Here is a 25,537-nt window from a genome sequence, read left to right as displayed (position 1 = left end):
TTTCTTTCAAGTGTTCTAACTGTTAAAATAAATAAACTGGACATATGCTAAAGTGAGTGCAAACTCAAAATCATTCCCATTGCTTTTACTTTTAAGGGTCCTGTTTTATCCATTTCCCCTCATTTAAGCTTTGGCCCTTGGTCTCTAATACCTGATATGTTTGTTTCAGAAGTGTGCCTGCCTGAGGAAGGTTCAGTCCCAAAATAGACACAACATATGCACGCATTGTTTGGTATAGCAGCATAACACGCCACAGCATATGCACGTGTTGTTTGGTATAGCAGCATAACACGCCACAACATATGCATGCATTGTTTGGTATAGCAGCATAACACGCCACAACATATGCATGCGTTGTTTGGTATAGCAGCATAACACGCCACAACATATGCATGCGTTGTTTGGTTTTCACTGCATAACACGCCACAACATATGCACGCGTTGTTTGGTATAGCAGCATAACACGCCACAACATATGCACGCGTTGTTTGGTATAGCAGCATAACACGCCACAACATATGCACGCGTTGTTTGGTATAGCAGCATAACACGCCACAACATATGCACGCGTTGTTTGCTATAACAGCATAACACGCCACAACATATGCACACGTTGTTTGCTATAGCAGCATAACACGCCACAACATATGCATGCGTTGTTTGGTATAGCAGCATAACACACACGCACAAGTGCTTGGTTTGATTAGATTTCTTCACACACTGAGAACTGGTCTGCTGAGAAGTCTTCCAGGCCATCTATGTCTTTCTCTGACAGCCCAGCACTTCTCTGCTTTGAATTAAAGGCACATGTATCAAATAACCCCCTACATCACCTGCTAGATAGCCAGCTGGCTCACAGGTAGGACCCAAGGAGTTAGGGGAGTCTACCTTCACAAAACGTCCAGTCACTAGCTGAGAATCTTGAGGCTCATTGCTGGGGCCGCTTCTGTTTGGCATCCACTTCTTTGAAGTCAAGGCTAAAGTCAAGGGCCTCTGACTGGCCAAGTTCATAGATAATAGCAAACTGGGCACAGTCATTGAATTCCTCCCATGACACAAATCTCCTGCAGGAAGGCTTGACCCAAACTAATAACCGATTCCAGTGTCATGGTCTGAAACTGGGTTCTAAGAAGTGAATAGTAATATATTTTGGTTAGAATACATCCCTTAGAGTAGACTTCCAGCCCAGCAATCAAACCATTGTGACTTAAAAATGTTAGCAGTGGTAAGAGATTTGGGAATGCATGTAGACAGTAACTTGGTCTTTGACCATTGTGTCTGCTGTAGTAAGGAAATAAGTCTGTGTTGCACAGCTTAAGGAAGGTTATAGCATCTAAGTCCAAAGGCGTCATTGTTCCATTGCACCTTGTCAGTTTCCATTTTCATTCCCAATTTCCATTCGGAGATTTGGGATGCATGGCTGTTCTTGAAAAGGCCCTTGTGGTAGTTAGCCTAGTAGACACCTATTAACTTAGCCTCCCATTAGAGCAGTTCTTAAGTACAGTGCCCCAATCAGTATGTATCTGACCAAGCATATGAAACATTTGAAGTTTCTGCAGAGGTTCTTCACTAAAAGAATACATAGTGCAGTCAATATCTCCTGTGTAGCCGTAGTGGTGCAGCGGTAGCATTGTTGCCTCACAGCAAGAGGTTCTTCCATTCGATTCACAGCTGGAGTGTCGTCTGTGTGGAGTCTGCATGTCCTCCCCATGGTCAAGTGGCATTCAAAAGACGTGTGAATGGGCATACCTTTGTTGAAGGTTGGGCGTCGGGCTGGCCTCGCCACCGTAAAAATCTACTGCCAATTATTAGTGGACCGGAATTCCGCTGTGGCGACCCCTAACCGTGAAAAGCTGAAAAGAAGTCAATAATCTCCTGTGTGGACTGCATCAAAGCCTCATCTTTATACTGTGTCTCCTATTGGCTGCTGAGAGGAAACCTATCGCTGGCCTACAAAGCATCCTCTGATCCCACCTAAATGGAACAGCTGCTCATAAGCAAAACAAATGCTATCTGAAATGCCCAATCCAGAGACATAAACATCATTTGCAATATAAATAAGACTTGCTAGAGGGGACAGTTGTGTCTGAGACTATCCTTTCTCTGGATCAGGCTTCCCATCCATGTGAAATGGAGTTCTTCCCTTCAATTATTCAAGTGCATCTTTAATCAGTCGATAAGGAATTGTAAAGTTACCTCTGATCTGGCACATATGTCTCAGTTAGAGAGAAGAAATTTGCAGATGCTGCCCAAATTATATTCCCCCCCCCCACACACACACACACACACACACACAATCCTAAGGGACCAAAACCTGTTCAGTATTTCTGGGAAGTGCAGCTAGACTTAGTCTTAGCCTAGTATTCTATTATTATCCTAGTATTCTGTTATTATCCAATGAACACAAAACCCAAATCCTTTAACTGGCTTTCTCCCACTGTTTATGAATGCAAAGGCGGGGCGGCTCGTGCTGTAGGACTGCAACCCTCCCACCTAGAAAAAACAAAAGAAAAATCTGTGAAACAAGAAAACAAAAAATCACGAGTCCCGACTCCTCTGCAGAGACACATTGGGGAACTCAGACTGCCTTTATCAGCAGTCCGGATACAGACAGAGATACCCAGCAATCTATGCAGTGAGATACCCAGGAATCTGTGCGGTCGTCAATAGAGGGGCTCTGGACTGCTTCACCTGCAGGCAGAACCAATGAGGACTGAGGGGTGAGCTCTCATGGGGATTTCACTGCTGCGCGGGCTTCGTTCGTATGTGGATTATACTGCTGGACAAAGGCTTCAGGTAGGTGTCAAAATGGTCACTGGCTGGATTGTGGGCTTCGTTCGTGAAATGGGCAGGTGTGGATTATACTGCTGAACACATTTTCTACAGCAGGTAGGTGAAGGCTTTGTGACATGGATTATACTGCTGGACAAAGTGTGTGTGTGTGTGTGTGTGTGTGTGTGTGTGTGTGTGTGTGTGCCCCAGTTGCTATACTGGTGGCTAGAGAGAACAAATCGTGGTGGGTAGAGATACTCGGGCTTGAACCCTGTACCTTGGATGCAGGTGGCAAGGACCTGAATTCCCTATCCACCACCATTTCTAAAAAAAATTGCAGATTTTTGCCTCATATTTGTTCTGTTCCTCAAATTCTGTGGTTTCTGTATCTACATTTTTCCCTGCAAAGTCTGTAGTGCAGTGGTGCACTGGTAGCATTGCTGCCTGACAGCTACAGGTTCTCTGGTTTGATTCTTGGCTGGGGTGCCTTCTGTGTGGAGTCTGCATGTCCTCCCATCTTACAAAGATGTGTCTGGAGTTTCTCCCTGCTCTGCTGAAAATTGTCATTTGTTCCAAGTCAGACTAGTTTCCTGGTTAAATGTTTAAAAATAACAGGCATTTGAATTTCAGACTTCATAGTCTTCAGAAAGTACATGGTAGCACAAAACAGTTTATTCTAGCAGTTGTCTAAGTTTTTAACATGGATATTTGAAATTTGTCCCTATTTTTGGGACTGTATTCCCCCATTATTGGCTTTGTCCAGGTATTTTGTGCTAAGGTTGAGAGCTGTCTATGGTGAGAACTGAATTCACTGAATGTTTGGGGGTTGTATCCCCCCCCCATTAATGGCTTTGTCCACATGTTTTTTGCTAAGAGGTTGAGAGCTATGGTGAGAACTGAATTCACTGAATATGTTTGGGGACTGTATTCCCCCATTATTGGCTTTGTTCAGGTGTTTTGTGCCAAGAGGTTGACAGCTATGGTGAGAACTGAATTCACTAAATGGTAGCCATTTAAGTTTGTCTTCCTCTCTTTCACAAAACAGCTGATTTGGCATAGTGGTATGTTTCTCTGACTGTTTTGCACAGGGTCCCCTGGGTTAAAGACGTGGCAGTGAAATGTATGGTGGTAACACAGCATTTTATTCTAGCAGCTTTCCAATATTATACAAGCAATGTTTAAAATATGTCCCTGGTTTTTGAGCTTTTGTCCAACCCCCAATAAATTTCGGCTTTTTCCAGATTTCTTGTGCTGCAAAATTCAGAGATACAACTGCGTGTCGAGTAGATTTTACAAGGAGCTGAGAGCTGCAGGGGAACAAAACTTTAGTGCTGCTTATTCTGAGTCTGCTTGCATTGTTAATAGCACAACATGTAGTGTACTTGCTTTTGATGCAGAAGGCTGTGGGTTCTACTCCCACAGTAAATAGATGCATTGCTGATACTGTACTGTGTTGTAAATGGGGTGGATGCTGCAATCCTTTTTGGCGAAGATACCTAGAGTAGTAACTATGAACCTGTTATCAGTTTGCCATACAGTCCCTATTGCGATATTACTAGCTTATTTTTTTTAATGCATGCAACATGGGCAATTTATTCCTCAAGGGCAACAGGCACTTTATTTGTTATTTGTAGATGAATAAACAATGGCATATAAATTGGTTTGCTAGCAGCAACCTCTTCATTTTTGCAGATTTCTTTAATGTGGAATTATTTAGATGACTTTTACTACTTCATTCTCAGCTAGAGCGTCTTCTGTGTGGAGGCATACGTGAATGGGGTTTGCCTTCATTGAAGGTTGTGCATCAGGGCTGGTAAACCGGTACGTAAAAATCCACTACCAATCATTAACGGACCAGAGTTCCGCTGTGGCGACCCCTAACCGGGAAAAGCCGAAAGACACAAACAAACTTTTACTACTTCAGAGATTGTGCATATTTACTGATACTGGTGGACTGTAAAAGGTTGAGTAGACTTTTATCATGGAAATGTTCTGAATTGGGTAGTTTTGTCATTAATGCATGCATTTTGTTTCAATGTTTACTGGAAAAATGTTCAAAACAATAAATTTAAAATGCCCTCTAACAACTGTACTGTATTGTACAAGGAATACAATTTAATATAATCGGGAAGGTGTATCAAAGAGCATGTGTATGTTTCATGTTCAAGGGGCCTACGATTTGAAAACAGCCCAAAGTTAATCTTTATCTGCCACTGGCAAAATGTATTTTCTTTGAATGTGGGTTTCAATGCTGTTTCAATGCATGTGAGTTTCAAGGGCAGAGAAGTTTTAATGCTAAGTCTGTTTTCATTGTGAGACTGCATTGCTATGTTTAGCAGATATCTATTGGGGTTTGTGCTGTAAAAATGCAAAATAAAACTTTCAAATGAAATCCAAATCATCGCAGAAGTAAAGCAGTATGCACATTACAGTGTTTATGGTAAATGGAGCAAAATAACCAAGGAATGGGACATTGAAATGACTGCAGGGGGGAGGCTCCATTTGACCATGATTTTGAGAGGGGAAGGGCAGCAAACTCAGACAGCCCCGGTTGAACTATACCTCTCAGCTGTCCATATTTTTGCAGAATGAATAGATATTTGCTTCTTATTTTTGGTTTGTTCCTCCTAAAATGTGTGGTTTTCTGGCAAATCATTTAGGAATTAAGTCACTAAATGGCAGACATTGAATTTTACATCATAACCTTCAGAAAAATGCATGCTAAAGCAAGACCTGTTATTTTATCAACTGTCTTAAGTTTATACAAGAGCAATTTTTAGTAATGTTTGTATGTTCCCCCAATATATTTGGCCTTGTAGAGATTTCCTGCATTAATAGGTTGATTGGTACGTGCAAATAAAATTACTTTGTAGAATTAGGCATATCCAAACCTCTCAACTGTCCCCTATTTTGGCTCAAAATATTGCTCTTCCCCTAATAATCCCTCTGCAAAATGGCAATTTTGGAAGAAAACATGGAGGGTTTGCAATTAATAAATAACTGTAGTAATCAGTTATAGATTACTTTTATTTCAGAATTGCATGTAGATTATTTTATTTTGTCAGCTGCTCAAGTTAGCAGTACTAATATTAAAAAGTGGCCCTTCTTTGATAGGTTCCCAGCTGTATTGTGTGGCTATTTTATATTTTTGCATCACATTTTTGGTCCATTTTTCATTAAATTGTGTTTTTTTGGCAAATTTAGTGGCAAATCATTAAAGACTGAAGTTAGAAAAATATGAAAGACATTTGAGTTTCAGATTTTGCACCTTTCAGAAAATTCATACTAATGCAAGACCTACTATTCTATTATCTTTCTAAGTTAAGAGCAATATTTAAAAATTGTCCTTATTTTTGGGCCTTTATCCCACTTCTATGTATGGCTTTGTCCAGATTTCTTGCTCTGAGGTTGAGAGGTATGACAAATGTCAGGGCCATCGCAGTCGGCCAGAGACATTTCAAATTGTGACAAACTTGGTGCACCCCACTCCCCCATGTAGTGACTGTGGATGTGTCCAAGCAAGACAAGGAGCAGTTATGCAGTGTAAATGTGCAGTCTATCCCCCCCCCCCCAATCCAAGGTAAACACAAGTACCACAGTGGCTTTTCATCTGTCATTGATTTTGCAGAATGTTCTGGTTTCTGTCATATTTTTATACTGTTGATTTATGCTTATTATTATTCAGAAAGCGCCTTTTGCTCTGTGTTTAATTAGCAATGCTTTAATGACCATCAGGTAAGCTTGTCTGACATTATAAGATGCAAGTAAGTGTTAATAAGCAGTATTGCCAACATTGAAAGCCTTTCTGTTGTTGCCATGCAGAGAATACTTACATAACTAGATGCCTTTGGTATTGAAATGCATATGACAGTATTTGTAATAAAGGACAGGATTACATTATGTTAAGCTCATTACAGGCTTTACCTGCAAACTAAACAGAACGCCAATCTATCATGCGTGGTCCATATCCTGTGCAGTAATCCTTTAAGCATGTTGAGCTTGTTTCTTGTTTGCTTTTCATTTTTTACTTTGATCATGTTTTCCCCATGAAACAAGTAGATAGTTGTCAGGCAGCAGGTCTTTTTTGAATAAGAAACATTTTTACAAGTGGGGGTATCACAGAGGGGGTATCACAGATTGCTACTTTCAGCATGTTACTTGGTACTTTAATAAAGCTGAATATAAACTATAATTAGAACTGGAGTGCAAGGAGAAGTGATTTGAGTTAAGTGCTGCTTGTTTTTCTTATACTTGATTTTGACTGACATTCCAGTAATGTATTTAAAAAGTAATTTATGTTTTCATGCCTCACAACCTTTTTGTTTCCATCTAGATGTTAAGTAAGCTGTCATGCAGCCAATGGATTGAAATATTTTTTTTTCTTCTACACTTCATTTTGTCTTGATTGGACTCTCATAAAGATGGTTTTGCACCCAGGGCAGCTTATTTAATTAAAGGTTTTGTGGTTTTGAGCATAGCTCCTCCCCTTTCTAGTTGGTCACACCCATTCCCATTGACCCCACCCATTCAGCTGTCTCCTGCAGCCCCCCTTTGATTTGAAGTCACCAGCCGCCACTGATGCAAAGTTAGAGAGGAGTCATTAAATATTGTGTGCATTTTGGATGAAACTATTGCATTGTCTCCTATTTATAACATCAAAACTTTAGTCATGAATTTTGTCTTTAGGTCCATTTCTTTTCGAGGCCTCCTATGCCCAAAGCCACCCCCTGCTCTGCTGTTACTGATAGCGATTATAATAGAGTGTACTGTCTACTGTACTGTCTAACTAAAACTGTTAACTTCTAACCTATTATGTATTAAAATCAATTGTATGTTCTGTATTTTTGTTCTCTCATGTACTGCATTCTATTGTACTGTGGAGTTTTTTTTCCCGGGCCTCCGCTGAAAATGGACCTGTGTCCAGTCGGACTTTCCCGGTAAACAAATGTAAATAAATAAATGTGTTACGTTAGTGTTGTTTTTTATATTTGGTTTAACAGGGGTGGTGGACTGATCAAACGCAACCCATTTCATCCATAGCCTGAGTGAACAATAGTTACATAATGTGAAAAAAACAGGAACACTATACACCGAAAATTAACCATGCCAAATAAGGTACATTTCAGTGCAGTTAGTATGACTAATAAGTGAAGTAATACTAAGCATTGCACTACCATTTACTTGCAGTAGACACATAAGCAAGGCGGAGGATTCCATGTAGGCCTTGGGTTTAGGTTAATAGCGTTGTGGTAAATTACATGTGATGGCTGGTTCACTAAAACATGCCCATGCAGCTGATTTTTGCAGGTTTTAAGGTTAATCGTTGTTGGGAGTAGGTACCATTGTTTGGGGCTTGAAAGGAGTGTGTGCAGTATGTGCCTGACCAGTCCTTGTTGTTACCAGTGTCTGGGGCCTGAAAGGAGTGTGTGCAATATGTGCCTGACCAGTCCTCGTTACCAGTGTCTGGGGCCTGAAAGGAGTGTGTGCAGTATGTGCCTGACCAGTCCTTGTTACCAGTGTCTGGGGCCTGAGAGGAGTGTGTGCATGACCAGTCCTTGTTACCAGTGTCTGGGGCCTGAGAGGAGTGTGTGCATGACCAGTCCTTGTTGGTACCACTGTCTGGGGCTTGAGAGGAGTGTGTGCAGTATGTGTCTGACCAGTCCTTGTTGGTACCACTGTCTTGGGCCTCAGAGGAGAGTGTGCATTATGTGCATGACCAGTCCTTGTTGGTCCCACTGTTTGGGGCCTAAGAGGAGTGTGTGCAGTATGTGCATGACCAGTCCTTGTTGGTCCCGCTGTCTGGGGTTCTTGATCACTCCTTGTTGGTCCCACTGTCTGGGGCCTGAGAGGAGTGTGTGCAGTATGTGCCTGACCAGTCCTTGTTGGTCCCACTGCCTGGGCCCTGAGAGGAGTGTGTGCAGTATGTGCCTGACCAGTCCGTGTTGGTCCCACTGTCTGGGTCCTGAGACGAGTGTGTGCATGACCAGTCCTTGGCATTATGTTTGTGCCTGGACAGAGACTGAATGGGGGACTCTTATGTTGTGAGAGCTCAGAGGAAGTTGTCTGCTCTCCAGTCCTATGCTGGGTCCGTTGGTCTGCTCTCCAGTTCTATGCAGGGTCTGTTGGACAGTGCACACTGTGATCCCAGTACAGTCTTTTGCTTGGTCTGTTGGACAGTGCACATTGTGATCCCAGTACAATCCTATGCTGGGTCTGTTGGACAGTGCACATTGTGATCCCAGTACAGTCCTATGCTGGGTCTGTTGGACAGTGCACATTGTGATCCCAGTACAATCCTATGCTGGGTCTGTTGGACAGTGCACATTGTGATCCCAGTACAGTCCTATGCTGGGTCTGTTGGACAGTGCACACTGTGATCCCAGTACAATCCTATGCTGGGTCTGTTGGACAGTGCCCATTGTGATCCCAGTACAGTCCTATGCTGGGTCTGTTGGACAGTGCACATTGTGATCCCAGTAGCTTCTAAATTCCTCACTAGCACAAGAGTTTTTGGATTCTAACTTTGAACCTATTAGCTTCACTACTAACACTGAAGCCCATATCGATACCAACCCTGGGATGCTAATAATGATTTGGCAGTGATTTATTTATTTTTTTTTCAGTGTTGGATGTTTCCTCAATATTCCAATTATCTGCACTGTTGCTATGGATGTAGGTCAGTCTCAGTGCTAGGGGCTGGGATCTTCCTGCCTCCCATTGTTGGCCAAACCCAGCATCCTGTGCACAAGGGGCTTTTGGTATTGTGTTTCTAGGTGTCTAGCCAGCTTTTCATGTTGATGGCAAGCCAGCAAACCGCTTTACATTTCAGCACTTGATGTTAACACCACAGAAAAGTCCAGATGATTGTGAACCTTTGGCTTTGCCACCTGTTGCTCAGCAGTTGAGCCTTTGGCCTTGCCACCTGTTCCTCAAAGGAACAGAGAGTCTTCGGCCTTTGTGTACCCCAGCACTGTATTTTCCTTTTCTTTGAATAACTCCTGAGGAGGTCTGTGTATAAAAGGATGTACCTAGATTTGTCACCCAGTGTCTGCTACACCTAATGTGGATGAGAAGGAAGATACTGACTTTCCTGCTTGTACCACAGTATCCCCAAATTTAGGGAATATTTAGACCATGTGTGTGTGTGTTACGGTGGGGTGGGAGGGTGACAACCTCCCCACAGAGAAGGTTGCAGAACACTTGTAGGACTGTTAGCAGCCCTCCTTGGGTAGTCCTGATGATGTGGGATGCTATTAAAGCTGATTCAGGAAACCTTGTTATGAAAGCTTTTGTTCTCATGAAGTCTAGCTGTAACCTTTGGAACGGTGAAGTTTGTAGTTAGTCACTGAAGTATGATCTCTGTTTCTGTAGCTGCCCATAAAAAGTCCTCAGTAATAAGAGTCCAGTTATCCATCCAGTAAAGAGGAAGTCAAGAATAGTGAACAGGCTAGGAAGCATTTTGCACATCCTCTGCATTTTCTTTAAGGGTGTTTATCTTTCACACACAGTGAATTTTGAGTGTGATATTTTCAGTAAAATTCATCAAACCACAAAGCAGTTGCCAGAACTTAACCATGATCAATCTCCCGCTGCATGTTCTAACACAGTGGAAGGTTTGGTCAGAAGTGTGGGAGCTGAATTTGCTGTGCATAGGCACTCATGATGACTTTAATTTTTATTCGGGATTTCAAGGTGACTGTTACCAAAACACTTAAGTGGCATTTGTAACTTCAGGCCAGAGGTCAAGGTACATTTGGAAAGCATGGAGTTAGAGGGCAAAACCCTCCCCCTTTTTATGTTAATTTTCAGCCGCTTCAATGCTCCTGTTGTGGGATGCAGAGGAACTGGTGCCAGATGTAGCATGTGCATGACACACAGTAGACACTTGCAGAGGGCCTCTGATTCCTATACTCATGAGGGCTACACGAGGAATAGGACACTTACTCAGGGGCTGCAGCCTCCAAAGCAGAAAGAAAGCAAATCAGTGCAGAGAAGAATGTACTGTAATAGTTACCCTCATGCAGCAGCATGCTGATTTGAGGGCTATTTAAGGCCCGAGGACTGAAAGTTTGAGAAGCCTGCATTACAGAAATGAACAACAATGTGGAAGTCAGCCCTATGAACAGTTTAACTCTTAACCTGGTTACAGACACTAAGGCTGATATCTTTAACCAATTTTCAGACAGCTGTGTCCAGGTATAGGTAGACTACAGCATCATCCCGAACACTTTACATAATTGTCCCTCTCTCTGGTGGCATATGGGGACCATCTTTCGTCCTAGTGTCTCTCTGGAAATCCATCACCATGAACAAGATGGATAAGGATGGCAATATCTAGAGGATATAACATTGCAATTTTGATGTGGCCAGTTCTACTTTTGTATCCCTTGCTCAACATTCCACTTTGTTAAATGCTGCTTGTAAGAAGGTTGGATCAAACCTTCCTCCAAAAAAAGTGCAAACCAGAAAGAATCTGGATTGTATTCCATACTTGTTAGAACCAGAAAATGCCAGAATGATGTTCTTGTCCCCTCCATACCCTTGTGTTACCCCTGCAAGTGTGTTAGTAGTACTTCTCTTAGGTAAAACTGTCACAATGCTGTAGTGCTCACTGTAACAAAAGTGTCAACAGTTAAACAGAACAAAAGTTTTGTTTAAAATAAAAGTGCAAGTTTCAGAATGAGTACTTCTGCTGCAGGTGTAAAGCTACCTTACTGCTTTCTCAAAAAAAAAAAAAAAAAAAAAGAAATAGAAACTATTGAAGCTTTACTGCAACAGCTAGATCAGTACACTCCCCCAGTTAAATGGTAAAAAGGAAATATTTCAAGGCATTGCTTTATAGTATGAGGGGTGATTAGTCCCTATTCCTCATTTACTGATGGAGAGAATGAGAGTTAATTTGTATACTGAGGGGAATAGTTTTAAGACTGTTGACATTGTACTGGGCATTCAGGACCTGTTTGACGAACCTTATGCTTAGCTTAAATGGACGTAGATTCAGTGAAGCTGGTTTTTGGTGTCCGTTTGTAACCCGAGACCATGCAGTGCAAAAAGACATCAAGCTTTTTGTGTGCATTTTGTTGTGTGTCGTAGTATTCAAGTAAGTAACCTTTACTCAGACTGGTTGGAGTTAATGAATATAAAAACAGGGAAATGAGTTCTTATTGGTTGATGTAACACAGGCAGGCTCAGGTGCATATCTGTGTCTCTCTGTGTTTAAGGAATGTAAAATGAGGAGTTCCCGAGTCAGGTGTCACTTCCTTTGCCAGGTAGTCAAGTCCGTGAGGGTGGAAAGGAGCTTTGGAGAAGAATTCGAACAGTGTCCATTTCATGGGCCCCTAACCTTCATGTTACGAACTGTGAGAGGAAGGATTAATAGAAAAGTTCCAGCAAATTCATTTTTTGTTACATTTCGAGCTGTTCTGGATTTGCTTCTCGTAAAGAAAAAACAAAGAAGCTTCCAAGTGGGATATGCAGGCAACCTACTTTATAAAGGTCTGTAACATTTTCAAGTTAGGGTGTGAGATTGTAATCCAGTGCTTATTTTAATGGCTCTCAATTCACACTGTTTTGTATAGAATTACTTGTTTATGTATATGCAAATGTTATGTTTCCATGCGATAGTGTTGTAGTTGAACACTAAATGTAAAGTGTAGCTCCATTATCCATGATGTCTGTCTACATGATAAAGTTTTACTAAGCTTACATGGTCAACTATGATTTCTAAATCTCAGGAAGTGAAATCTGTTATGTGAGTTATTAAAATCATTTTATAATTATGTAAGTGCTGGTCATAAGCTGAGATAAAAATCCAGCACAGGTGTGTGTGTGTGTGTGTGTGTGTGTGTGTGTGTGTGTGTGTGTGTGTGTGTGTGTGTGTGTGTGTGTGTGTGTGTGTGACATTGAGTCATTCAGCAGTGCTGTGAGAATGTCAGGAAGGGAACACCTCTTTTTTTAATTCAAAATTTATCTTGGTAGTAAACAAACCAAAATTTCATAGATTGGGTCTGGATGTACACACCACATTAATATTTTTTTGTTGTCATGAATCCAGTACAGGTGTATGCATTATGGCCAAGATGTGTCCTGATCCAAATGTACTAATTTCTGCTACCTGTCAGATACAGTCTGTGATTATTTTTTTAATGTAAGTGTTGTGCAGTTTTTATAATTTAATAATAAATTAAGTCACATTTTTCAGAATAGGTGACGTTCTGTGTGTGTATTCTCGGGGGGGGGGGGCAGGGGAGAGGGAACAAAAGTGTGATGCAGTGATGTAAAGCCTGTAACCATTTGTAAACCCCCCTTGAGGGTTTTTATTGTATTTTCTGTGTACATTTACAAATGATTAATCTGTTTTGCCAAATGCAGCCTTTTGAATGGCAAAACTTTGGTACTTTTTGAGAAACAGAAACGTTGAGTGTGCGTGCACTTCCCATTTTTTGCACAAGCTTGTTTCTTACTTTTTAGTAAATTTAGTTCAGACATTCTGTTATGCAATCAGTAGGATCAGTTTTAATGGCTTTAAATGCCATTGGAATTATATTTCTGAAAACAGAGCTAACAGAAATGTTTGCCAGATTGAACTTTTCAGTGTAATCTGGCAGCCTTTACCCTACAGTCATTCTGAAGTCTCATAAAATGCCTAATTTCTTGATCTTGAATGAATTGTATTTCTTACTTGAATCATACTGTTTGGGTGGAGCAGGGCAGCCCTTTTAGCTGGCTGTTCCCTATTCAGAAAGAGTGTGTTTAGGGGGAGGGGGTGCTGATGCACTTCCTGTATACACATTTCGGAGAGGGCTGCTTGCAAATATACCTTTGGTTTGTGAGGTAACTTCAGCATAACATACAGAATATCTGTGATTTTTCCAGTGTTTTGGTCATAAAGTATTGGTTGTTGGTTAATTATTTATTTTTTTGTAAACATATGGTGTCTTAAAGGATGTGTTGTGTGTCATGATTTGTACAGGTGGTTTTATACAAGACACTGAGCAGTTGATTACCGATTGTGTATGTGGGAGTAAAGCATAGCCCGTAAAGTGGCTTGCCAACTCCTGCTGTGTGTCTTAATAGTAAATTTTATTTTGTGTGTTGGAATGTCTTATAAAGATTGTCTTTTTACTGCAGTCTTTGGTTTGCCAGCATAGAAACGCACGTCTTCACTGATTTATTTCTTTTCTTTTCCTGCAGCAATGCTTATGGAAGCCTTTTTTGGTCGGTATTGGTATGTGTTGTGCTTTGAGTCTCTGTTCCATTTCTCTTGAGTCATCCCTGCTTTCCCTTGCCTGGCAGTGGTCTTCTGATAACATCTGTGACAGCATTTTCAGATGCTCGCCGTACATCCCTGGCCTGTAGCTTTCAGCCAGGCTAGTAATTAGCTGGTGGTTTGGGTGTGGGAGTTAACTGGAGCACTATCTCCTAGATATTGCCCATGCCAAGTATTGGCTACAGTCCTTCTGACCCCATCCTCTTGGGTTGCCTTCTTGACTTTTACAGTACTACACTTTCCTGCATTGGGCTGACTGAGGTTAATTTGGAGCTGGTGTTTAATTTCATACACGAGTTAGATACCTGTCTTTTTGCTGTACACTTTTGCACACTGTACTCTGTGACCATGAAGTGAACTTTTCATTCTCCTATACCCGTGTCTTGCATGTGCACCAGTCATTTTTAAAAACATTTTTTTTCAGCATATCCTCAGAATATCACAATGCAATAAGCCCGCTTACATTTTTCTCTGCTGTTAGACTTCTCCCATAGTGCCTACCTACTTGTACTTTCTCATCCTTAAACAGTGTTTTATCTCTGCAGGAGTTGTACTGTAACAATCAGTTACAATGTCTCTGTGAATAAGTCAGTTTCTTATTTTTAATCAGACGGACCCATTAGGCATGACTGTCCATTTTCAGGAGTGATTTTGAAGCAGTAATCTGTTGGAGACTTTGCTCTGGAGTTGCACAGTAATACGCAGCCAGAGACCAAGGGAATTAAACCTAGGTCTAGAAATTAAGGCTCACAAGCCAAGCAGATTCCTTCCAAGCTTTTTGCAACACTTGTATAAAATCTGCTTCCTTTGCACATACCTTGTAACTTTGGATGTTAAGTTGTCTATCTCACCTTCATTCTTGCTGTTTGGGATCGGAGCCGATCCTCTGCTCCGACTTGGCCATCTTCAATAGCTCAAGAGCTGTTTACTGGCTCGAGGCTACCCCTTATCCCATGATGCCTAGCGACAGCTACCCAGATCTCATTTGCCGCTTAAGCTGCGAGGTGTGTCGTTTTCTGTCTCAGTCTTGTATTTTTCAATTTTCTTTGTAAAAATATTCTCTTAGACCCTTTAAACTAATAGATATTTTACTGTTCTTAGTTTATTCTGTAAGTGTCCGCGGTGGTGGTGTTGTGAAATACTTCATTCCTCTGTTTCCCTTTTATTTAGAACTCGTTTAAGTTAGAGAGTTCTCCCCCCTCCCCCTCTCCCTAGGATAGCCGTTTAACTTGAGGCTTTTTGATTTGCTATCTTAAAAAAAAAAAAAAAAAAAAAAGATTGCATTTTTATAGGTGTATCTTGTTTAGAATAGTACTTATTGGTCTGTCTGTGTTTACCTTATTGTGGTGATTAGTTTTTTTGTAGTTGGGTCATGTCTAAGGAAGCTAAAGTATCTGGTTTTAAAAAGTGTGACTCATGCTGTTAGAAAATGTCTGACAGATGGGCACACTAGCTGCGTTTATTGTTTGGGCGCTGTTCACCTGCAGGACTCTTGTTCTATTTGCCATGCCTTTAGTCCAAGGGTCCTACAGGAGTGTAAGAACAAATTGATCCTTAGGGGTCTGTTAAAGCCTCAGGATTCATCGGCAAATAGTTCCCAGCCAGTGAAATCCCCAAAATCCACTAAACCGTCGGCTCCACCTTCGGAGCAGACTCCTGTACAGGATTTGCTGAGTATGTCAGTTCCGGCTGGCACCGACGAGACAACCCCTCCGTCGGCTCCATTGGATGTTTCGGAGCCATCTTGGAGCCATAAAAGGCTGAGGTCCCCTTCGTTAGAGTCAGTTTATTCGGCTCCTCGGTCTCCATTATTGCAAAGTGAACGTAGCCACCATTCTTCACACTTCTCTCGATCCTCTAGGCTGATGGATCATAATGTGGAGAGAGTAGCAAGTAGGTTGCTTAAATCACAGGCACTAGCAAAATTATTGTCTAGCCCTCCTCAACAGATATCGGCTCCATCCACCTCCTCTTCTGTTCCTCCTCCGACTCCATTGAGTTCGGAGCCGGAGTTCATTGGGGTCCGAGTAGTGAAACCGTCGGCTCCGATTACCATCTCTCCTTCGGTTCCGACCTCGGCTCCGATTACCTTGACAGTCCCTTTGATCGAGGAATCTGGACACCAGGGCTTACTCGTTGGCTCCGAGGGGGCGAGTGGTATCAGACCCTTGTTCTACCCCGTTCTCCCTCTCGGAGCATCGGCGCAGGTGAGCTCGGCTCCAACATCGGTCTCAGAGCCATCCCCCTCGGCACGGAGAAAGATTCCTATTTATTCGGAACTGTAGCTTTCTCTGCCTCGAGGCAGGGATGTCTTTGAGGTCATGCAGAGTGTGCTGTCCCCCGAGACAGCTCCACTACCAGCCCCACCTGCTCCGTCCCCCATAGTGTCTGTGCCAACCTCTGCTCCTCCTCCAGACCCCAAACGTAGGGAACCAATGCCCCAGGACACCCCATTGGGTGTTTCCTTTTCTTCCAAGGCCTCCCCTGATCACTCAGAGCCCCCTCGGAAGAAGTGCAAGAGGAAGCACATTGACTCCCCTGAGTCTGTCACTTCTGATACAGACTTAGATGAATCGGAAGGGTCCCCGAGATCCCCCTCTGAAGATGTTTCCTTTTTGGACATCCTGGAAATGCTTAGACAGAGGGGGAACTGGAATCCCCTAGCCCCTACTGAGAAGGAGTCTGTATTCCTGGACGCTTTCAGTTCCCGACCTTCCACCTCCTGGGTTTCTCCTCCTTTTGACCCACTTATGTCTATAGTGGCTCAAAGGCTTGGTCAGCTCCGGACACAGTGGAAGCAACTCCGAGGAGACCTGGTAAATTTATTACGTCCCCCCAGGATAAGCAATTCCTTTCTAAAGGTGTGCCCGTTGATGCCATGGTGGTAGCAGCCACCAAAAGAGAGTTAGCAGAGACCTCTTCATCTGTTCATCCCCCTAACAAGGAGTCTAGGACGATGGACAGGTACGGAAAGCGAATGCTTGCTTCAGAGACCTTCTCCATGAGGTCCCTGAACTGTCTGTCATTTTACTCACCTTCAAGGGGATCTCCTTAAAGAGCTTAGTTACCCTTCAAGATCCTACAGCTGAGGGGAGTACAAGCCAAAGTAGCTTCCCAGCTAGCGACTCTTAATTCTGTAGTTAACTCCTCCATGAGGCTCATTTGCTATGCAGCCGATGGAGCGAGTAGAGCTGCGGCCACGGGTGTGGCCCTTAGGAGGCATGCTTGGATTCGGCTGTGTCACTTTGCGGAACCCTTTCTAGTGTCCTTCACCAATACCCCCTTTGATGGCTCCTCTCTCTTTGTGCCACAGGTGAAAGACACGTTGACTAGGTGTGAGCAAGAAGGCAAGACTCTCTCTCTGCCGTGGGAGTCTGTTTTTCCACTCCCTCTAGACTTTACCCCAAGGGTCAGAAGAGTGGGAAGATGCACAGTGATTTTTCCTCCAGAGGCAGAGGGGGAAAAAACAATAATAGACGCCGCCCTCGTGGCAGAGGGGGTCCGCAGAGCCAGGGCAACAGAGAATCCTTCTCTGACGAGCCCTTTCAGCATCCCTGAAGGGTTGCCCAGCTGCTCACCTCTGGAGGCAGTCGAGGCAAGACTTTCGCTGTACCCAAAAGCCTGGCAAAATGTAACAAGAGACAGAAGGGTACTGTCCATTATATCCGGAGGTTACAAAATTCCCATCCATCAATCCCCCTTACAGTCAAACAAGACCCTTCCAGATGTTCCACCCAATCTGAAGGAGCAAGCAGTAATAGAAGTTTCAAAACTGCTAGAAGAAAGAGCCATTCAGGAAGTCCCCGCAGACCAGCACGGATCCAGAACTTACTCAAGGTTCTATTTGGTACCAAAAAAGACGGGACTGGAGACAGATTCTGGATCTTGGCAGACTAAACAAATCTGTACAAAGAACAAAGTTTGGGATGGTCATGCTACAGTCCATTCTACCCTTCCTGTGTCAGGACAATTGGATGTGCTCGATAGATCTTCAGGATGCGTACTACCATATCAAGATGGACAGATGCTCCAGGAGATTTCTTCGCTTTCGGGTGGGGGCCAGTCATTACCAGTTCAGAGCTCTGCCCTTTGGTCTCACCACAGCCCCCAGGGTGTTCAACAAATGTATGGCAGTGGTCACTGCTCATCTGAGACGTCAAGGATTCCAGGTGTTTCCATATCTAGACGACTGGCTCCTCACTTCTCCCACCAGGCATCAACTCTTACAAGGGTGGGATTATACAATCACATCTTAGGTATTGCAATAAATTTCGAAAAATCTGCCTTGTTGCCCTGTCAATCTATCACTTATATAGGAGCAGAATTAAACACAAGGGAAATGTTCACAAGGTTACCACTGGAAAGAGTGTCCACAATTCGTCAACAAGTGCGAATCCTAATGCAGAGCAAAAGGATCCATGTCAGGTATGTCCTTCAAACTCTGGGCTCCATGGCAGCTGCCATTCTTCTACTTCCATTAGCGCGTTTCCACATGAGAATTCTTCAGTGGCTTCTTTTCACGCAGTGGTCTTTCCAGGAGTTACCCATGACTCACATGATCCTGATCATGGAGGCATGCAAAAGGCATCTTTCTTGGTGGATGGTCTCCCCACTAGTGACTCAGGGCAGACCTTTCATACAGCCCCCTCCGGTAGCCACAGTGACTGCAGACGCCTCCCTGATAGGGTGGGGGTGGGGGCATTATCTGGGCAGGACAGTCCAAGGCACTTGGCAACCTCACGAGTACCATCTGCACATATATGTCCTAGAAATGAGAGCCGTACTCCTAGCGTTGCAAGCCCTTCAAGACTCTCTTCCAGAACCATTGCAATTCAAACAGACATGTCAGTGGTGTGGTACATCAACAAGCAGGGCGGAACTAGATCCTACCCCCTGTGTCGAGAAGCACTCAGACTTTGGCAGTGGGTGATTTCCTCCCAACATTCTCTGATTGCGACGCACATCCCTGGGAGATCTAACGTCATTGCGGGCAGGCTCAGCAGAGCTATCCTCATCCCTCACGAGTGGTCTCTGAATCAGGAAGTTGCGGATCTCATCTTCCGCAAATGGGGACAGCCTTGATGCAGTCTTTTTGCCACCCCTTTCAACAGCAAATGCAGCAACTACTTCTCCCTTCTTCCGCTTCCAGGTCACATACCCAGAGACGCTCTAGTCCACGATTGTTCTCAGGGACTTCATTATGCCTTTATTCTGTTTCCCCTGATACCGAAACTCATACAGAAAGCAAAATCGTTGGGTTGCAAAATGATCCTCATTTCCCCCTACTAGCCTCAAAATATATGGTTCCCATTCCTACACTATTACCTTCTCGATCAGCCCTGGACTGTGGACCCGATTTCAGATCTCCTGATTCATCAATCAGGCGGGTTGCATCAATCCCTCCAAACTCTCCAGCTCACAGCTTGGTTGCTCCACTTCCAACCTTAGCCAGGCTTCCCAGCATTTCCCTAGCAGTCCGCAAGATTATAGTTTCCTCTCATAAGTCTACAACGAGAAAAACTTATGCTAGCAAATGGAAACGTTTTTGTTGTTGGGCAGAGTCTAAGAATGTGGATCCCTTCTCAGCCCCAGTCCACGAAATTCTGGAATTCCTAGCACAACTTTTTCACTCCGTGCCACTTCCGCTACGATTAGGGTACAATTAGCGGCCATTTCTAATTTTCATATCGGTTTGACAAATTCTAACATCATGTCTCATAAGCTCTGTAAAACATTTTTGAGAGGAACATCTCTTCTTAGACCTCCAATGAGAGATCCCCCTCCTCCTTAATTTAGTCCTAACTTCCTTAATTCTGCCTCCTTTTGAACCAGCAGCATCCTGATCCATCAAGTTTCTGTATTGGAAGACGCTCTTTCTGGTTGCTATCACTTCAGCTAGGCGTGTCTCAGAACTTCAAGCACTATGTATTCGTCCTCCCTACCTGGTGTTTCACAAGGACAGAGTTGCTCTGAGGACTAATCCTTCGTTTCTTCCTAAAGTCTGCTCAGAAAATAATTTTAAGCAATCTATAGATCTCCCTGTGTTCTTCCCAAATCATAGCAACAAGGCAGAGTACAAGCTTCACCAATTGGATGTTCATAGACAATTGCGTTTTTACCTACATAGAACTAAAGAAATAAGAAAGTCAGACCAATTATTTCTTTCTTGTGCCTTAAACAAACAAGGTCTCCCAGTTTCCAAGGTGACTTTATCCAGATGGTTGTCCCACACTATTACTTTTATTTACCAGTTAAGGAATAAAGAGTTACCAACTAAACCGAAAGGTCATTCTACTAGGGCATTAGACACCTCCATAGCTTTTCAGTCTAGGTTGCCCATGGATTCCATCTGTGCAGCTGCCACGTGGGCAAACCCTCATACCTTTATTTCTCAATACAAGGTGGATATGGTCTCCCGGAGCAGAGCTGACTTTGGTTCCACTGTTCTGAAGAGTCTGTTCCACTGAGCCACCCAGGAAGCTAGGTGCTAGGGATGCTGTCCCAAACAGCAAGAATGAAGGCGAGATAGACAACTTAATATTAAGAAGTTATGTACCTACCATAACGTTCCATGTTAATTGTCTTCATCTCGCCTTCTTTCTTGCGTCCCTCCCTCCGTCCCCCCGTCCTAGTGGATCAAGAGGAGTCCTTCACTGGCTGAGTATTCTTTATTGTTACTCTTCTGCCTAGGTCTTCCTAACCTATTCTAGTTTTTAGGATGTATGGGACAACCAGTTTTTTTTTGTTAACTGGTTTCTCTCATATTATGTGTGGGATTAGCTATTTCAAATGAGATCTGGGCTGCTGTCGCTAGGCATCATGGGATAAGGGGTAGCCTCGAGCCAGTAAACAACTCCCGAGCTATTGATGGCCGAGTCAGAGCCAAGGATCGGCTCAGATCCCAAACAGCAAGAAAGGCGGTGAGATGAAGACAACTAACATGGAACGTTATGGTAGGTACTTAACTTATTTCTGGAAATAGTAACACTTCTTAGACAGAAGAAAACAGTCTTGAGTCACCTTTGTGCTTATGAAGCTTAAGCATTGCTGCTTCAGAGATTGATTCTTTGGTTTGCTTCCCTTTTCAACTGCCTTCTGTGCAGAGTCTGCATTCCTGCCTGGAGTCCACATGGAATTTTGTTTGGCATATTGGTTTCCTCCCCTTCGCAAAGATATGAACATATATGAATGGGTGATCATGTAAATTTTGTGTGTACACATCTGTATCTTGTGATGGATTGATATTCCATCCAGGATTGGTTCTCTGCATTACTCATGTTCTGGTGCAGGATAGGCTTTAGCTCAGTCATGAGCCTGCATGTGATAACATCAGTATTAGAAAATTAATTAAAAATGAGTAAATCAAGAACATTTTCTTCTGTATAGAAGCACAATTTAAAAATATATTTCTTGGAGGACCTAAATATCCACCTCATGATTTTTTCTGTGTCCTTTGTGTAGAATAGCGGGTGTGTTGTACCTTTTAAGAAGCATTTCCAAGATCTGTGTGTACATGTAAATACCAAGCACATGTTAGCTACAGTGCCATTTTGAAGATGCAGTCAGAATGTCAGTGCCCATGTGCATGATAGCTAGTTTGTTTATAAGTTAGTTAACGTAACCTTGTTTATGATGTGGTTCCATACAATAAAGCTGCAAGAACTTACGATGCTCGCTTGTTTTATCCTGACCTGGCGAGCGACACCTTTTTTAAATGTAATGATTTTTTTCTGCCAAATTCATGAATGCATTCACTAAGTAATGCCAGATATTAAAGTTTTGGGCATTTGATTCAGAAATAGCATGCTAATGCAACATCTTTTTATGTTAACCTGAGTGAATTAGAACAATCTTTAAAATGGTCCCTGATTTTACTCTTTGTCCATCATTGTTTGGCTTTGCGTCTGATTCTGGACTAAGGAGGGTATGAGCTGTTCCCCTTTTACTTACTCTACTGACCCAAGTTATTTTTGCATTCCTTTACGTGAAAGCAGTTGCATAGCTAACCTACTCCTGCAGCTGCAAGTTAAGAGAATTGCATTTTAGTTTGGGTTGAGGTAGTGGGTCTATATCACGATGTCGAACGCACAGGTGTTTGAACGCCATAATATCGAACCGGGAAGTTCGAAATGCAAAAATAGCGAAGCCGTGGAACACTGATCCCCCCCACCCCCCCCAGGGGGAAAAATCGGTGAGCTATTTTTGCGGCTTTGCTATTACCTCCACTGTAGTACGATCTCGGAGTTGGTATATTTAAGTAGGGGTGTGTGGGGTTACAGCTCCCCCCACATTAGTAAAAGTTTGAAGTGTACGTGTTTTTTGTTTTTGTACCAGAACAGCGATTTATTTATTTTTTTCTTCTCCCCCCAAGGGAAAAAAAATCACTGTTTTGTGTGTTCAAAATTCTTGCATTTCAAACTTCCCGGTTCGATATCACGTGCATTCGACAATGTGATATAGACCTGAAGTAATACTCCATCAGTAGACAGGAAGTGATTTGCACTCTCATCCTTTTAGCATTTGTTGAATTGGCCTTGTTACCTGTTACACTCCATGCTGCAGGCCATCGTGAGGAGTTCTATTATCCTGCCCTCAGTCATCCAGGTAATTCAGTTTTACTCCTGTGAGCGCACACATTCATACCAACGTGACACATTTTTGGAAGTGTTTTCACTCTTCACTCCCCCCTGCAAAAAAAGGCCTTTGGCCAGTGTACCTCCCTTTTTCCCGTAATTACTGGCTTGATATAATTGCGCTCATTGCAAGATATGCCAGCTCATTGTTATAACAACGTATATACAGCAACAACGAAGGTACAAGATTTGTAATGTGACTTGGAGATGGTGTCATTTTATTTTTCTGTGGTAACTGTTTCCAGGAAAGGCCACTGCCCCCACATAACCTGCAGGCTCAGGGCAGGGGTTGTCTTGGAACTGTTGTCAATGTCCATGATGAAGTTCAAAGGTGGAAGGGTAAGAGCCGGCAGCCGCTTTACAGAACTTTAGTTTGTGAGCTGTTGCCTTTTGGGAAGGGCATGGTTTGTGAGTTGTATTCACTAGCTAATGTCTTGGTATTTGTAACTTTGGTGAACCCATTTCCCTCCATGAATCTTCCAGTTTAACTGTTACACTCACGAACCTACGTTGTTAGCAGCACCAGTGGATGTGTTGCTGCTTTGCCTGTGGGCAGGCAGTAGCATGGCTTTAATGTAGAAACTTTCACAGGTGTGTACTAGGCTAATGGCCCTGGAGCCTTTATAAGCCTAGTCCATAGGATTACCCTGGCATCATGCCATCCAACCTTAGTTCCCAGTGCCTCTGAGTAAAGCCACTGGAGTGGATCCCTAGGGTGAATTTTCTATTTCCCATCCACTCATCAAGATTTCTCTTGAACAGGGCCAGTGAAAGTGCTCTGTTTGACATGTATAGGTAGTCTATTCCATAGCATGGGCAGTCTCTGGGTTATGAACTTGTCCATCCAGCATGTTCTGTTGATTGTGGTAATGAGTTTGAGGTATCTGGAGCGTGTGGTGCAGAGAGATTGGGATTTTTTTAGATGTAGCATTTCTAACAGAGCTGGGTCAGACATGGCTTTGTAAATCGAACAGAGATCACCTCTAAGTAGGCGATATGCGACGGAGAATAGTTGGAGTTTTTTGAATCTGTCCATATAGGACAAATGTTTAAGGCCTAGGATCCTCTTTGTTTAGGTACTGTTGCGGCCTCTCCAGTTGTTGCAGGTATTTAGTGAGATACATGCCAGTTGGGCCATTGTACTCCATGACCGGCCTAATAAGGGAAGAGTAGAGGGAGACCATGACCTCTTCTTGGATGCAAAACCCTTGGCATAGGACTTTCTGACCACAGTGGCAATGTGGTGGTCAAAGGAGAGGTTGCTGTCACCCTGTGTTCCCAGATCTCTTACAACGCCTTCTGTGTTCAGTGGACTACCATCGATGCGGTAATTCATAAGAACCATGTTTTTCCCAAAGGGGATGACACATTTTTTGGCATTGAGCTTAAGGCCACGGTTCTGACACCAGTTGCTGGTCTCAGTGAGGCCTTTCTGTAGGATGTCAACATCACTTGGGTAGTTAATAGCTCCCAACTTGCAATCGTCTGCGAAATATGTCAGCCAGAGTCCCTTCGTGTTGGCTTGGACTTCAGAGAAGTAGATACCAAACAGGAGAGGACTGAACCCCATGGGACTCCACAAGTGACTGGTCGGCAGTCTGACTGACTTGGAGTCCGCTACTTTCACACTTTGATTATGTACACTAGCCAAGAGCAAATCTTTTACATGCATGATCCTGGAAATTAAAAATTAAAAGTAAGAGCCTGCCCATTTGTCAAAGAGGTTGATAGTCCATCTTATAGGTTTATAGTTAAGTCCTAGGTTAGCTGTCCTTGCTGACCATTTTAAGCCCAGCTAATTTCGCTTTTTGTGCTTGAAACAACTTATCCCATTTTGTTATAGATTGGCTTTCCCATGGTCAATAATTATATATTACCCCTAATAAGAATAACTGGAATCATACCATAGATAATTTGAGGGGACCCATGTATAGGATAAAGCATTTAGGAGCTGCATCTGTCCATTAGTAAGTAGTACAGGGGAGAAGTCCTGGGGTAAATTTTCTGTTTCCCATACATTGATCTAAGTTGCACTTGAATATGGACAGAGATTAACTTTTTCTGTGGATGGAGAGTCTGCGCCACAGCAGCGGTATCCTTTGCGAGATATACCTGTCCCTCCAGGCTGTTCTGTTGATGTTGCAGAAGAGGTTTATATCCCAAGACTGAGTATTTCTGATGTCATTTGACTTGTTGATGTGCAGTAAATCCATCAGCAATGGGTTGGAGGATGCATTGTATGCTAGACACTGATCACCTGTTGGCAATCTGTAGGATAAAGGGTATAGTGACAGGGCTTTGAGTCAGTCCATGTACATGTTTAAGCCTTGTTCTCTTTTAGGAAGGGATCTCTGTGGGCATTCCTGTTGCATGTATCTGGACAGATGCATGTCAAAGGAGGCATTATATTTAATGACTGGCCTAATGAGGGCTGAGTAAGGGGGACAATGAGATCCCTAGAGCTAGACAAAATCCCTTTTTTTATAAGCTGTGCAACATAGAAGGACTTTCTTAGAACAGTAGATACATATTGGTCAAAGGTTAGGTCATTATCCACACAAGTTCCCAAATTCAAAACAACTAGGTTAATTCTTAGGGGGTCTGTTGTCTATATGGTAGTTTCCTGGAGTAGTTGACTCCCCAAAGGAATACAGTAAAGCATTTTTTTTTACATTCAGTTTCTGTCTCTGATTTTGACACCATTTATTTACTTGAGACGAACCGTCCTACAGGATGACTATCATTTGGGGATACAGCGACTACTCCTAGTTTGCAGTCATCTGCAAACTTAGTCAGCCAGAGTCTTTTGATATTGGCTTTTACTTCAGAAAATTAGATACCAAACAGGAGAGGTCCCAGCACA

The 25,537-nt window shown here is 43.0% G+C and overlaps 1 protein-coding gene across 2 annotated transcripts in view; it reads left to right on the top strand.

The window, feature by feature from the left end:
* FAM110A (family with sequence similarity 110 member A) overlaps window positions 1-25,537 on the top strand; it is a 468,677-nt gene that overhangs the window by 275,730 nt on the left and 167,410 nt on the right. The window contains exon 1 of one of the 2 annotated variants that reach the window (XM_044090439.1): window positions 12,022-12,267. The exons of the other annotated variant lie outside the window; for it this stretch is intronic. The gene's annotated coding sequence lies outside the window, so the exon portion shown is untranslated. Of the gene's footprint in view, window positions 1-12,021; window positions 12,268-25,537 lie in introns of those variants that run through there. 2 annotated transcript variants of the gene reach the window in all.

The sequence above is a fragment of the Protopterus annectens genome, chromosome 12.part0 (genome assembly GCF_019279795.1).
Source record: "Protopterus annectens isolate FY-2018-M chromosome 12.part0, PAN1.0, whole genome shotgun sequence".
Lineage (NCBI taxonomy): Eukaryota > Metazoa > Chordata > Ceratodontiformes > Protopteridae > Protopterus > Protopterus annectens.
Note: the sequence above shows the minus strand (reverse complement) of the source record. Positions and strands in the feature narration are given on the sequence as shown.